General features: G+C 34.6%; 1 protein-coding gene across 4 annotated transcripts in view; it reads left to right on the top strand.

Annotated features, from left to right (window-relative positions):
- The window catches only part of LOC127843887 (uncharacterized), a 71,714-nt gene that overhangs the window by 33,042 nt on the left and 25,234 nt on the right, over window positions 1–13,438 (top strand). The window lies entirely within an intron of this gene.

Below are 13,438 nucleotides of genomic sequence, written 5' to 3'. Positions count from 1 at the left end.
AACATCATCCTAATATATACATTCACAATAATACGGTGTCATTTTCATCATGGATATCATACGCCTTGCGAACTTCAATATAAAATTTTAGTATCTGCAATTTCTATTTATTGGTTGCTCTCCCTTGTCGTTAAACACCCGTGTATATCGAATTGTATTCATACATATTTTTATGAACAAATGCTCAAAGGTTGCCTGTTTTATATAGAGGATATTTGTTGGATTCGATGGGATATCGATTTTATTATGCCCCCCTTCAAAGAAGAGGGGGTATATTGTTTTGCACATGTCGGTCCGTATGTCAGTCCGTATGCCCGAATGTCCGTCCACCAGATGGTTTCCGGATGATAACTCAAGAACGCTTAGGCCTAGGATCATGTAACTTCATAGGTACATCGATCATGACTCGCAGATGACCCCTATTGATTTTGAGGCCACTAGGTCAAAGGTCACGGTGACCCGAAATAGTAAAATGGTTTCCGGATGATAACTCAAGAACGCATATGCCTAGAATCATGAAACTTCATGGGTACATTGATCATGACTCGCAGATGACCCCTATTGATTTTCAGTTCACTAGGTTAAAGGTCACCCTTGTCAAAAAAATAACCCACTTTCATACCAAAACACACTTAAACCAACATAAAACTGTGTTTTTTCTGAGTTTTTCTCAGCGGAAGTTGGTTTTTGCTATTAAAAGCGAGTTTTATGTGCGCTAAACTGTGCTTAACTGAGTTTAAAGTTGGTTATTTTAAGAAGATGTGTGTTTAAGCGAGTTTTTTCTGTAAGGAGTCAGTTTTTTGTGTGTCAAAAGTGAGCCTTTTTCTTTATGAGTTGGTTTATGTGTGTTTTAGTGTGTCTTTTTGTTTTATATGCGAGTCTTTTACAACAGAAGTTGATCCTTTTTAAACAGAAGTGGGTTTAAGCGAGTTTAAATTGGTCTTTTTGTAAATAATTTGAGAGCTGAAACCAGGCTAAAAGACTCACTTTAACACACTTTTCAATAAGTTGGTATTTTGTTTATAAATAATACTCATCAATGAAACAATAATTCTTCAACTAGGTCTTTGTTTCATGATTATAGCCATATATAATACAAGTCAATTGTAAAGGGGCTTTTTTACAGCTTGTTTGCCATTGTCCCTATTGTAAATGTGTGTGCTCCCCATAATTTTTTAGTGAATATTGGATGAAAATGGCTCTTTCAGAACATCACAGGTTCACAGATGGACAACAAGTATCACTGCCAAAAACTATAAAAATGATAAAACTTAGTTTTATACCTGAAAATGAAAGAGTTTGTGTTTCGCTTTGATTTTTTTCTTTATATTTGTTTTTATTATAAACAATATCAGATGATTGTTTTATGTCTTAAAATTATTTTATTTTTTTAAATTTTAAAACAATCTTATATGATTGTTTATATTTGTTTAAATCAGTATTTACTTGTTAAATCTGCATATTTAAATAATTATGGTATTGGAAACATTATTTTGGAAATAATCTATTAATTTGTGTACATAAGTTATGCAAGATTTTGATATTTTCATATGATACCATTATATCCATTTTCTTAATTTGCAATAAAATAATAAGATGCCAAACATGACCTGTGTTACATAAACAGTCAACAAAATAACAAGACAATACCTAAAAATACCCCTTTTCACACCACTAACAATAAACAGATAACAATCTGTCAGGCATTCAGAGCTTGACAGGGTACTGATTATCAGGGGCAGATAAGGCTACTGATAGGGTTTGCCCAGACATAAGGCTGGAATGAGGTATGACTTTTGATTGGTTCAATTTTTTGCACAGGAAATTATTTGAAAACAACAACTTTTGAAAAACAAGCTGGTTTCAGCAATTGAATTGAGCTTAATTAAATTAACATTAAGACTTATAATTGTTCTGTAAAATGTATTGAAATACTGTCAGCATGAAGTATTGTGTGATGAAAACAATGTGTATTTTACTACAATTTGGAAATCAACAATAAGTTTGTTGGAAAAGAAGTTCAACTGTTTTGTTTTTTTGGAATACTGAAGAAGAGTTTTAACAGGTTTGTATTGTCATTTCTTCATCCTTTTTTTTTATTTAGTTTACTGAATTAATTATGATCATTATTATATTGATGTATTGTCACTGGGAAATGTAAATTGATAAGTAAATGTATTGCAACTTAAAGGAAAAACAACACAATTTGAAGCAAACATAGATGAACATACACATGACAAAGTGTAAATGTTGTGTACAGTGAATAATGGTGGTTGTGTTTTATGATTATTGTCATCTTTATTGTTATTTATAGATATTTCTGGTTATTACTGAACATATTTCTTTCCCTCATATTTTAATTTTGAAGGTTAAACTCTTGCCCCAAGAGCAAAAGGGGTAATCATACTACCTGATGTATGGACTTTTACACCAGGCTTTTACCCTGCACGAGCTGGCGAACTTGAGGGGAACTGAGGTGGGCAAACCTCGCCCTGTCCTTGAACAAGAAAGCTGGATTTGTTGAGAGGTAAAACTATACAGGTTATTGCATTTTAAAAGCGTCACAATTCTGACCAATGTGACAAATATTTTTAGAGTTTGAAATGTGATGAAAGTAAATTACAAGCGTTGGAACATTACCAACTGTAAATATTTTGTCAAAACTCCTTTTCTTTTTTTGGTTTCAGAGTATCATTTAAGCTGAAATCCAGCATGAAACCAGGGAGGTGATGACCATCACACAGGCCATGTGCCGACCATTCACTTTCCACCAGCTTGTGACTTGCTCCATGAAGGGAGCAAAAACTACAACTGGGTCACCAAGACCAAGCCTCCCCGCTGCTGAGAGAAATGCTATCATTGGTACTTTTTCTTCATCATAAAAATTTAAAGTACCAGTTATCCATATAGAAATTCAATACACATTCTACAAATATTTTTCAGATCACTTACTGTTTACAGTCGCATATTAATGATCATTTTATTACATTTGTGAAAAGGGAGAGTTTTTATAATCCAAGTGACAGTTAACAACAGTGTTTTTTTTTTATTCATGAAGACAGGGATTGAAAAACTTTGTCCGTGTCTCTAGTCACTGTCTCCAAGACAATCAGTAATAAACTCATTTGTGTTGACTTCCTTAATATGCAAATATTTAACCTCTTTTTCTGGCTAGAGTATTTTCTATTTAAGAACAGATTTTGTTGTTTTTGTGCATGTTTTTAAAATGAATAGTCTATTATATTTTTTCAGATGTCATAGCAAAAACCTTTGACAAGCCTCTGGTTGATGTTGAAGAAAAGATGAGAGGTTGTTTAAGGCATCTGCGGCTGATGCACAAGTAGACTGAAGTCTTTGTAAATAAAATGTGCTGTTAAAATGATTATTTAACCATTGTTTTCGCTTTGTTATATAGATTTGCACCTGTTTCAACAACATTAACTTATTTTTATGCCCCCGTTAGGGTCTCATATAGCAGTTGAACTGTCCGTCTGTCTGTCTATCCGTCCGAAAACTTTAGCATTGGTCATAACTTTTGCAATATTGAAGAAAGCAACTTGATATTTAGCATTCATGTGTATCCCATTGAGCTGCACATTTTGAGTGGTGCAAGGACATCCTTCAAGGTCAGAGGTCAAAACCCAATGGAAGAAATAAGCAAAGAGAGATAATATCTATACCTGCCAAATGATAAATAGAAATTTTATTTCAAAGCGACGCAGTAGGGGGCATTGTGTTTCTGACAAACACATCTCTTGTTTGCATTTATTTCATACAATCTTACTTTTTTCAGTTCTTTCTTTGTGTTCAATGTTACTTTATAACACTATTATATTTTATTATAACAATGCCATGTCTGTCAAAATAGTTTTATCATGCTGTGTATATGGATATATATGTAAAGTTTTATGTTTTATCGTTTAAAAAAGTAATTAGAATTTAATTTATGATATTTTTGTTCTTATCATTAAAAAGTTTTTCAGTTTTCAAGTGGGTGAAAAGTGGTTTTTACTGAGCATTTAACAGGTTTTAAAGCAAGTTTTAACTGCGTTTAATCTGTGAAAAGCATACATTTAGCTCACTTAATGCTCAAATAAAAACCCACTTTTAACTCGCTTTAGTACAGGAAAAACCGACTTGATGTGTAGAAGCGGGTGTAAAAGCCAACATAAAGAAGGAAAACACACTAACTTTTAACCAACTTAAGTTGGTAAAACTCGGTTTTAAAGCGTGTTTTAACTGCGTTTAATCTGAGTTAAGCACACATTTAGCTCACTTAACACTCAAACAAAAACCCACTTTTAACTCGCTTAAGAACAGGAAAAACCGACTTGATGTGTAGAAGCGGGTTTAAAAGCCAACATAGAGAAGGAAAACACACTCACTTTTAACCCACTTAAGTTGGTTTAAGTTAGTTTTAGTTGGTTTAAGTTGGTATAAGAAGGTATAAGCGTGTTGGTTTATGTGAGTGAAATCCAGGTTTTACCTACAAAAAACCAAGTCGGTAAGCAAAAAGTGTGTTTAAAAGACACGCTTTAACCCGGTGCCAATACCGCAGGGCTTAACACGGTTTTAACACGGATTAAAACCGGGTTTTGCCCACTTTTTTGACAAGGGCAAGGTCACGGTGACCCAAAATAATAAAATGGTTTACGGATGATAACTCAAGAACGCTTATGCCTAGGATCATGAAACTTCATAGGTACATTGATCATGACTCGCAGATGACCCCTATTTATTTTCAGGTCACTAGGTCAAAGGTCAAGGTCACGTTGACTCAACTTAGAAAAATGGTTTCCGGATGATAACTCAAGAATGCTTATGCCTAGGATCATGAAACTTCATAGGTATATTGATCATGACTCGCAAATGACCCCTATTGATTTTCAGGTCACTAGGTCAAAGGTCAAGGTCACATTGCCAAAAAACGTATTCACACAATGGCTTCCACTACAACTGACAGCCCATATGGGGGGCATGCATGTTTTACAAACAGCCCATGTTTAACGAGTGATTATATAAAATAATATGTTCACGAGTGGCGCAACCAAAAATATATTTTCTATGATCACGAGTGAATTAAAATCGATATTCCATCGAATCCAACAAATGTTATTTTTATTGTATGCTTTTTTCACCGTTTATTTACATTGTAAAAGAGTCTGACTGGATAATATCGCTGGATTTATGACGTCATTTTGTCGAAAAAATTATGTCATTGCACAGTAAAACAGCGAAAAATATTGATATTTTTCACTGTTAATTTTCACTGTTCGACACAGTAGAATTCCAGTTTTATTTCAAAGATAAACCACCGGAAAGCATAAAAGAAAAACCATTATTGAATACTCCTCGGTTAATCGTCCTCATAATCAGCAGCAGCATTATTATCCTCATCCTCATCCCAATCAGCATCATCCTCATCCTTATCATCCTCATCAGCAGCACCAACATTATTTCATCATCAGCAGTAGCTGCAGCATTATCATCAGCAGCATGATCATCATCACCACCACCATCATCACCACCACCATCATCACGACAACTACCACCACCATCATTATCATCATCGTCCTTATCCTTTTCTTCGCTGTCGTCGTATTTATCGTCAATGCCGTTTTCGTCGTCGTCGGAATCATCATCATCATCGGTATCAGAAGCAGAAACCACAGCAGCAATTACAACAGCATCTTTCAGCATCATCGTCAGTGAAACATCAACTTAATCACGCTAAGAGTTATTATTGTTAATAACAAAGTCAACGCCAACAATGCTATTTTCATACCCCCCACAAACGAAGTTTAGGGGTGTATATAGGAGTGACCTTGTTGGTCGGTCGGTCTGTCTGTCGGTTTGTCGTTCCGGATTAAGTGCCCGCTCTCTAATTCAAGTTGTTTTCATCCGATCTTCACCAAACTTGGTCAGATGATGTATCTAGACGATGCCTAAGTCAAATACGAATATGGGTCATGCCGGGTCAAAAATGAGGTCACGGGGTCACTTGGTGCGTTTTAAACATTGAGCATGGTGTCCGCTCTCTAATTCAAGTAGTTTTCATCAGAGTTTCACCAAACTTGGTCAGAAGTTGTATATATATGATGTTTAGACCAAGTTGGAACATGGGCTTTGCTGGGTCAAAAACGAGGTCACGGGGTCACTTAGTGCGTTTTATACATTCAGAATGTTGTCCGCTCTCTAATTCAAGTAGTTTTCATCCGATATTCACCAAACTTGGTCAGAAGTTGTATCTAGATGATGTCTGGGTCAAGTTTGAATATGGGTTATGCCGGGTCAAAAATAGGTCGCTGGGTCACTTAGTAGTTTAACACATTAACCATGGTGTCTGCTTTTAAATTCAAGTAGTTTTCATCCGATCTTTACCAGACATGTTTAGTTTTATTTTAACCAATGACGATACTTATTACAATCAATTTATCAAAGCGCTGAAGGCACTGAAGATGTTCGCTATTGCATAATTCAACACGCAATTCATTTTTGAAAATCAATCGCAAGTTTGAAATGAACACACGCCATTCAACTTTATAAAGTGTGTGTCATAGCGCACGGGTCGAGTTTTGTGTGCACTTTTTATCATCCTTACAGGCTGTCAAGCGGTCATACTTTTTCCTACTTTTTCCTACTATTTCCTACTTTTTCATCAGGATCCTACTTTTTCCTATTTTTTTACCAAATCTTCCTACTATTCCTACTTTTTCATTTTCAATGGAGAATTTTTTTTTAAAGAGTTTATTTAGTAAACTTGCAGGATGAATGAATCTATGGCATGACTGTATCCCTGTTAATGTGCATTCATCTAGATGAGACCTGACAACCCATGCTGACTGTCTGCTAGCACCTCTTCAGGAGCATAAATATTTATTTCTTATGTAACTTTTAAAATTATTGACAAGTTTTTTTTTGAAGTAACAATAGTGCCTTGTTTACTTCCTTAGCATTTGTACACTGCAGACTTCACTACCTTACACAGTTCCCAGTGATGCAAGAGCTGAGGGAACCCATTGTTTATTCCAGTTTTATTTTGTTTCCATTGACAACAATTTGACCAAACCTTATGCATGTTTACATGATATTGCTGTTTGGAATGTAGAGATATAGAGATACATGTATTGTATGAGTGGTTATGTAATATGGAATTTATTACACAAGTTATTGGAAAAAAGATAAAACTGATGCTTTGCCGAGTTTTCATCATTTACAAATATAATGTAATAAATTCTGTATTACATGACAACGGATATGATGTTCTATTGATATCATAGGTACATCATGTTTAGTAATTAAAGATAAATGCACAGAGCCTAAATGCCCTGATACATTTTTATGCTCCCGGTAGGGTGGCATATTGCAGTTGTACTGTCAGTCCGTTTGTCTGTCTGTCTGTGTGTGTGTGTGTCCGTCCGAAAACTTTAATATGGGCCATAACTTTTGCAATATTGAAAATAGCAACTTGATATTTGGCATGCATGTGTATCTCATGAAGCTGCACATTTTGAGTGGTGAAAGGTGAAGGTCATCCTTCAAGGTCAAAAGTTAAAAAATACAATCCAAGGGAAGTAATAAGCTTTAAAAGGGAGATAATTTCTAAACCTGCCAAATGATATATTGAAATTTTATTTCAAAGCTGCGCAATAGTGGGCATTGTGTTTCGGACAAACACAATTCTTGTCTAATGATGCCATAGCTAGTGAGGTAACTTCAAGGTGTTAAAGCGAAGTATTAAAATTATTAAACGGCATTATTACACTCCCTCAAAGTCATCAATAATGTAAAAGCCATTATTTGAAACTGGAATAAACAATTTAGTGCAACTGTTTCATTGCCCAATTAATGCTGTCATAAAAGATGTCAGGTGATAAGGTCCTATCTCCAGTTGCATAATCTGCTCTGCAATGACCAGTCATTTTGAATGTAACTTAAGTCATTATAACTGCACCCTATTGTCAATTTAAAGGTTTCACAATGTAGCTGTAGCAGAGCATTTACACTGCTTTATATACTAGTATTAATCTTGTACAACAAGTTGGTGTATCACTAAATAAATTTGGTCTTCTGCTTAAGGATATAACATGCACAATATAATTACCATTTTTATATCGATACACAGAAGACCTCTAACCACTTATTTGATGATACACCAAAATGAACAGCATCTAATTACATGTATACTTCTTTATCAGGGTAGCTTTGCTTGAAACCTAATTATCATAGATACACTATAAGTGCTAAAATTCCTAGTGGGAAAACAAAGTTTAACCCTTCATGGATGGAGAAGTTGGACAACAGTGGAAAAACACTGGGATCATGGTGCAAGAGAGATACCGGCAATGTGTTTGCAAGATATTGTACTGTCTGAATGAAGTCCATCTTGTAGTAATTCTGGTGCTAATCAACTTATAAGTCATGCAGATGGATAAAAACACAAGGAAAACATGAAATACATGCATGATAATTCACAAAAGCGTTTGTTTGGAAGTGCCCAAAAGCCAAGCAGCTCTCAGGGTTGTGGGGATAAATCTATCTGTATGCAAGTACATCCATCACACAAGGAACAGGTACAAAAGGCTGAAATCTTCTGGGCCCTTAAGGTAGCTTCAAGTGGGTATCCATACAGAACATGTGATGGCACTCCTGCTCTGTTTCAAGCTATGTTTCCTGGACCTGTGTCTAAAAAATAAGTATTATGTATTCCTACTTTTGAGGGAAAAGTTCCTACTTTTTCCTACTTTTTTCCTACTTTTCTTTCAAAAGTAGTTCCTATTTTTTCCTACTTTTTGAAAAAAGGTCACTTGACAGCCTGTCCTTATTATTTCATAGAAATAACTAAGACAAAATAAAAAACAACATGCTTTTTGGAAGTTCTGAAAGCATAGAAAGTATGATGAAAATGGTAATGATAACTTAATATAAAGAAAATTTGCTACCATATTAAAGGAATATTTTTTTCCGATATCAAATGACTATCTCACCAAGAATATAAATTCATAATGAAAGTTCCGTGTACAAAACTTTTGATTTTTGACACCATATACAAATTCAAAATATACAACAATCTTCGTATCTTGTATATGGAGGAATAAAAGTATATAAACATTGCTGTTTATGCTTTACTTATTACCCGAACAGTTCACACGGTGTCAACAACGCTAACATAAACATAGGTATAGAGCACTCATGCGCTTTTAGGCGTAGCTGTTTCAGTTTTCATCTTAGTGACTTTTACATAACGCCAACAGACACGCATGAATATTTTCGAATATTAAATAAGCTGATTCGAGATACAACCTCTGAATTTTTGCTATATCACTGCGTATGTGCTTAATTCAAAGGATGTAGCACTGTTCAGTGTAAGGAATTCCGGACTACTCGCTGTATGCTCAAACGACACAAATTGTGGCCCTGTTACAATTACGCGTTACAATCCATCTCGCAGAATTTCACTTTCGCCTCCAAGATGAGAAAACAATCATTAGCGAAATAGTATAGTGTCACGATAAGAGAAAATCGTTAAATTATCATACCACAATGTTTGCCGTACTTGGTCAGCACGTCTGGAAATCATTCCTTAATGTGTGGATAGGCTGCCATTATTAACAAGATTGCTATTTTCAATTCAATTTTGTATCAAAAAGCATTGTTCTTAAATGTGGCATTTTCAATTCGCAATGAGATTTGTAATGACCCTCGTCATGTGAAAATGGGTCTTATTCCATATGCGCCCATCATATAAATAGCCCACTCAGCTATCACTCCTTCTGGTAAGGAGAAACATAACATATTGAGTGATTTTAAAGCGAACAGCATCGCCTATGGCATGACTGCGCAAAAGCACATGTTGGGTTTAACAAACGCTTGCCGAAACGCATAAGACCCATTTTCGCATGACGGCGCTATTGACGTGTGATTTAAATGTGTCGAAAGAAAACTGCGTTTAAATCAAATATAAACATACGATATATTTCGATAGTGAAGAAAGATACTCATAACAAGGCATATGAGGACACATATGAAGTGCTCTCCCGTAGTATATTTTTTATTTTACTCACACTAATGTGTGGTTTGACAATGCTAACACACATTTCATGCGGTGAATATGCAGCTTACAAGTGAAAAACACAACACAATAGTTAAACTTTTGTTTAATTGTATTTAATTATTTAGAAAGGTAAATTGCTAATTTTATTTCAAAGTCAGCGTATACGCCGACTACATTTTTAAAAGACATGTATTGTTATAAATATATTTAATACATATATTTTGTTGTTTTCGGTTTTAGCGATTAAAAAGCATTTTCGAGGTTGCCTATAGTATGCCTGTAGTAATTCATGAACTCATATCCAACTGTCTATGTATTGAGAACTGTGAATATAAACAAGCTTAACCTTCTACTAACCTTCTGCTATTGCATTCGTATTATTATTATCAATTGTTCGTTATATTCGGGTTTAGCAATTATGAGACTTTTTGTCTATCGTATCGCTGAAGTTATTGTTGAACTTATGTTCAACGTTTTATAAATTGAGAATATAAACAAAGACCTATAGATAATATGGGTCTTTGATATAAATAAGCGTCAACTTTTTCCCGAATCTCTCATTTTACGACCTGTACTACGTCATTGAGTTGTATGCGAGAGCGTAACCTATTGCGTTGTTATAACCCGTAAACTTTCCTTTGTTTATCGACATACGCATCTATTAATAGCCTCATATATCATGAATGCCAAAACAACCGGGAAAAAGAACCACGTGACCAAATAGGACGCAAAACGCAAATACCATGCGACTACGACTTTTATTATGTAAGAAAGCTCCGCAATTCCTTTGAAGTCGGAGCCTTGTGATTGCTATTACTTAAATAATTGACCTCTAACTGAAGTAAGCAAAGGAAACGCAGCACCTAATTGAACCATTCCTTCTATGTGCGAAGGCAGATTGAATTTTACTAATGTATGGTTTGCCTATTATAACACACATTATAATGCGGTAAATATGCGACTAACAAGTAAAAAACACTATAATTAAACTTTTGTTTTGAATTAAGTTATTTAGAAAACAAAATTCCAAACCTTATTTCAAAACAGCAAGACTACATTTTTTAGAGAATATTATTGTTATATTTCCATGTTTTTTTTTAACAGTTTCAGCGATAATTAAACATTTTTTTATGTTGTCTATCGTATCCCTGTAATAATTGTTGAACTCGTGGTCAACGTATTATTAATTGAGACCTGTGAATATAAACAAGCGTAACCTTATACTACTGCGTTATTCTCACACGGACTTCCCTTTGTTTATCGCCAGCCTCAGATTTATGAATGAGCTGAGCGAAAATACTACGTCACGCACACGCAGCAGAAAGTGGACTATTTTAATCATTCATAAACAATCTCCTCCGCGACACGTACAATACGATCATTGTTTATTGATTCTTTTCTATAAAATATCGTTCGAAAATATTGAATGTAACACGATATTAATATAATGTTGCCATTTGTGAATACACATAATTGGAGAACTCAAACCTCTTGCATAAATTATACAACTCTTTCTTGCGCGGATACGCAAGCGGGTATTGGGTTAATCATACCTAGTCGTATCGACCTGAATTTCACACTAAGCACTTTAGACGGGCGCTAAAGCGCCCATCTAAAAATCAACACACGTTTAACAATTGAGTAATCCGAAACTGCCGCTTCTGGTTAATATTAATAAAATAGACATGTTCATTTATAAAACTACAGTATTTGAGAGCATAGAACTACGGACAAATGTTATTTTTTATTATATTTTTTTTTGTCTTGTTACATCTGAAAACAAAGCTCTATCATTATCGATGTTTAAAGGGTATTATTTTTTTTAAATGATCATCATGACAGGCACTATGCATACAATGCATATAAAACATATTTATATGATACATTTGAACACATCAAGCAGTTTGAATTAAATATTTATTAAAGAAGAAATATAAATCTTGTATATTTATATTTATAGGTGAAGTCAAATGTGTTGACAATTATGCATGTTCCAAATTGTTTAAGTCATTAAAACAAAGGCATACATTGAATTTAAACTTATACAATAACATTGACACAAAGCATTAACGTAATATCTGTCTACAGTTTTATTTTGTTTAGTAGTTTGTCACTTGCTCGGACGCAAAAATAAACATTATTTTGTTCAGTGATTTGAATCTCAAGGCATTAACGACTTAGGAGCCGTATTTACACAATTGTGTTTATTTTAATAATAACTACATATAAGAGAAAAGCTCCGGCGAAATATCTCTTAAAATTGAGATGAGCTTATGTATATAGTGTTGTGAATGAATGTCAACATACATTAGACTAAGACCGTTTTGAAATAGGAAGATAATGTGTTTCTACCAGGTTTTCTTGTAACACCTATCGTCGAAAAGTCAACAACACATTAAGCTAGTATATGTCATAACTCAATTTCATGTATAGAAAAACAACATAAAAAAGTATTATACGCCATATTTTAAAACAGTTTCAATTGATACAATATAAATTTAATATACAACCAGGTTCATATTAATATAGTATCCATAAAAAACAAACACTAATTCAAGATATTGAGCCTGGACTTATCTCAATGAGTATTGAAATTCGATTGATTTTGTAACGATCAATATATTTAGCAAATCTTTTATAAACATCATCTTCAAGGATATCGCTAGCAGCGTCAACAACATCACCAATGTCACGTACAGACATGACATAACCGGCAGAATCAGGCCATTCATATATCCGGAATCGTTTTACTACATTATTTTTCCGTGCAGCCAGTTCCTGTTGAACTGAAATGTATTCCTGAATTGGGATCCCCTCTAGGGAATCAACACTAGAAGCGCAACCAAATTCTAGCTTACTCTCAATTGTATGAGTACATGTAGCCAGTGAGTCCACAAGTTTGCGCAATTCGGATGGAAGCATTATGTCATAGTAGATATTTAAATACTTCAATGATTGAGGTACCTGCAGGGCGATGTATGTATGTACATGTAGTGTTAACGTTTCCAGCTGTGAGAGTGACGATAACGACTGAGAAAATGTTTTCGCATGCTTCACGTCAATTCCGGAACTTTCCCACACGCCATTCAGACTCAGACTCTTGATATTCAGACCATGGAGAGCTGCCCATAGACCAGGACTCTCATGCTCCACATCAATACTAAGTGTTTCTAGCTGAGAGAGCGATGAAAGTGTATTTGACAACGACACTGTATGCGTCACGTCAATCCCAGTACGTTTCCAAGAACCACTAAAGCTTATACGTTTCCTCAAGCCACTCAAGCTTAGATGCTTGATATTCAGACCATGTACAGCCTCCCACAAACATGGATAATCACACTCCATCTCAATACAAAGAGTGTCCAGCTGTGTGAGCGATGAAAG

This window comes from Dreissena polymorpha, chromosome 9 (assembly GCF_020536995.1).
Source record: "Dreissena polymorpha isolate Duluth1 chromosome 9, UMN_Dpol_1.0, whole genome shotgun sequence".
NCBI lineage: Eukaryota > Metazoa > Mollusca > Bivalvia > Myida > Dreissenidae > Dreissena > Dreissena polymorpha.
Note: the sequence above shows the minus strand (reverse complement) of the source record. Positions and strands in the feature narration are given on the sequence as shown.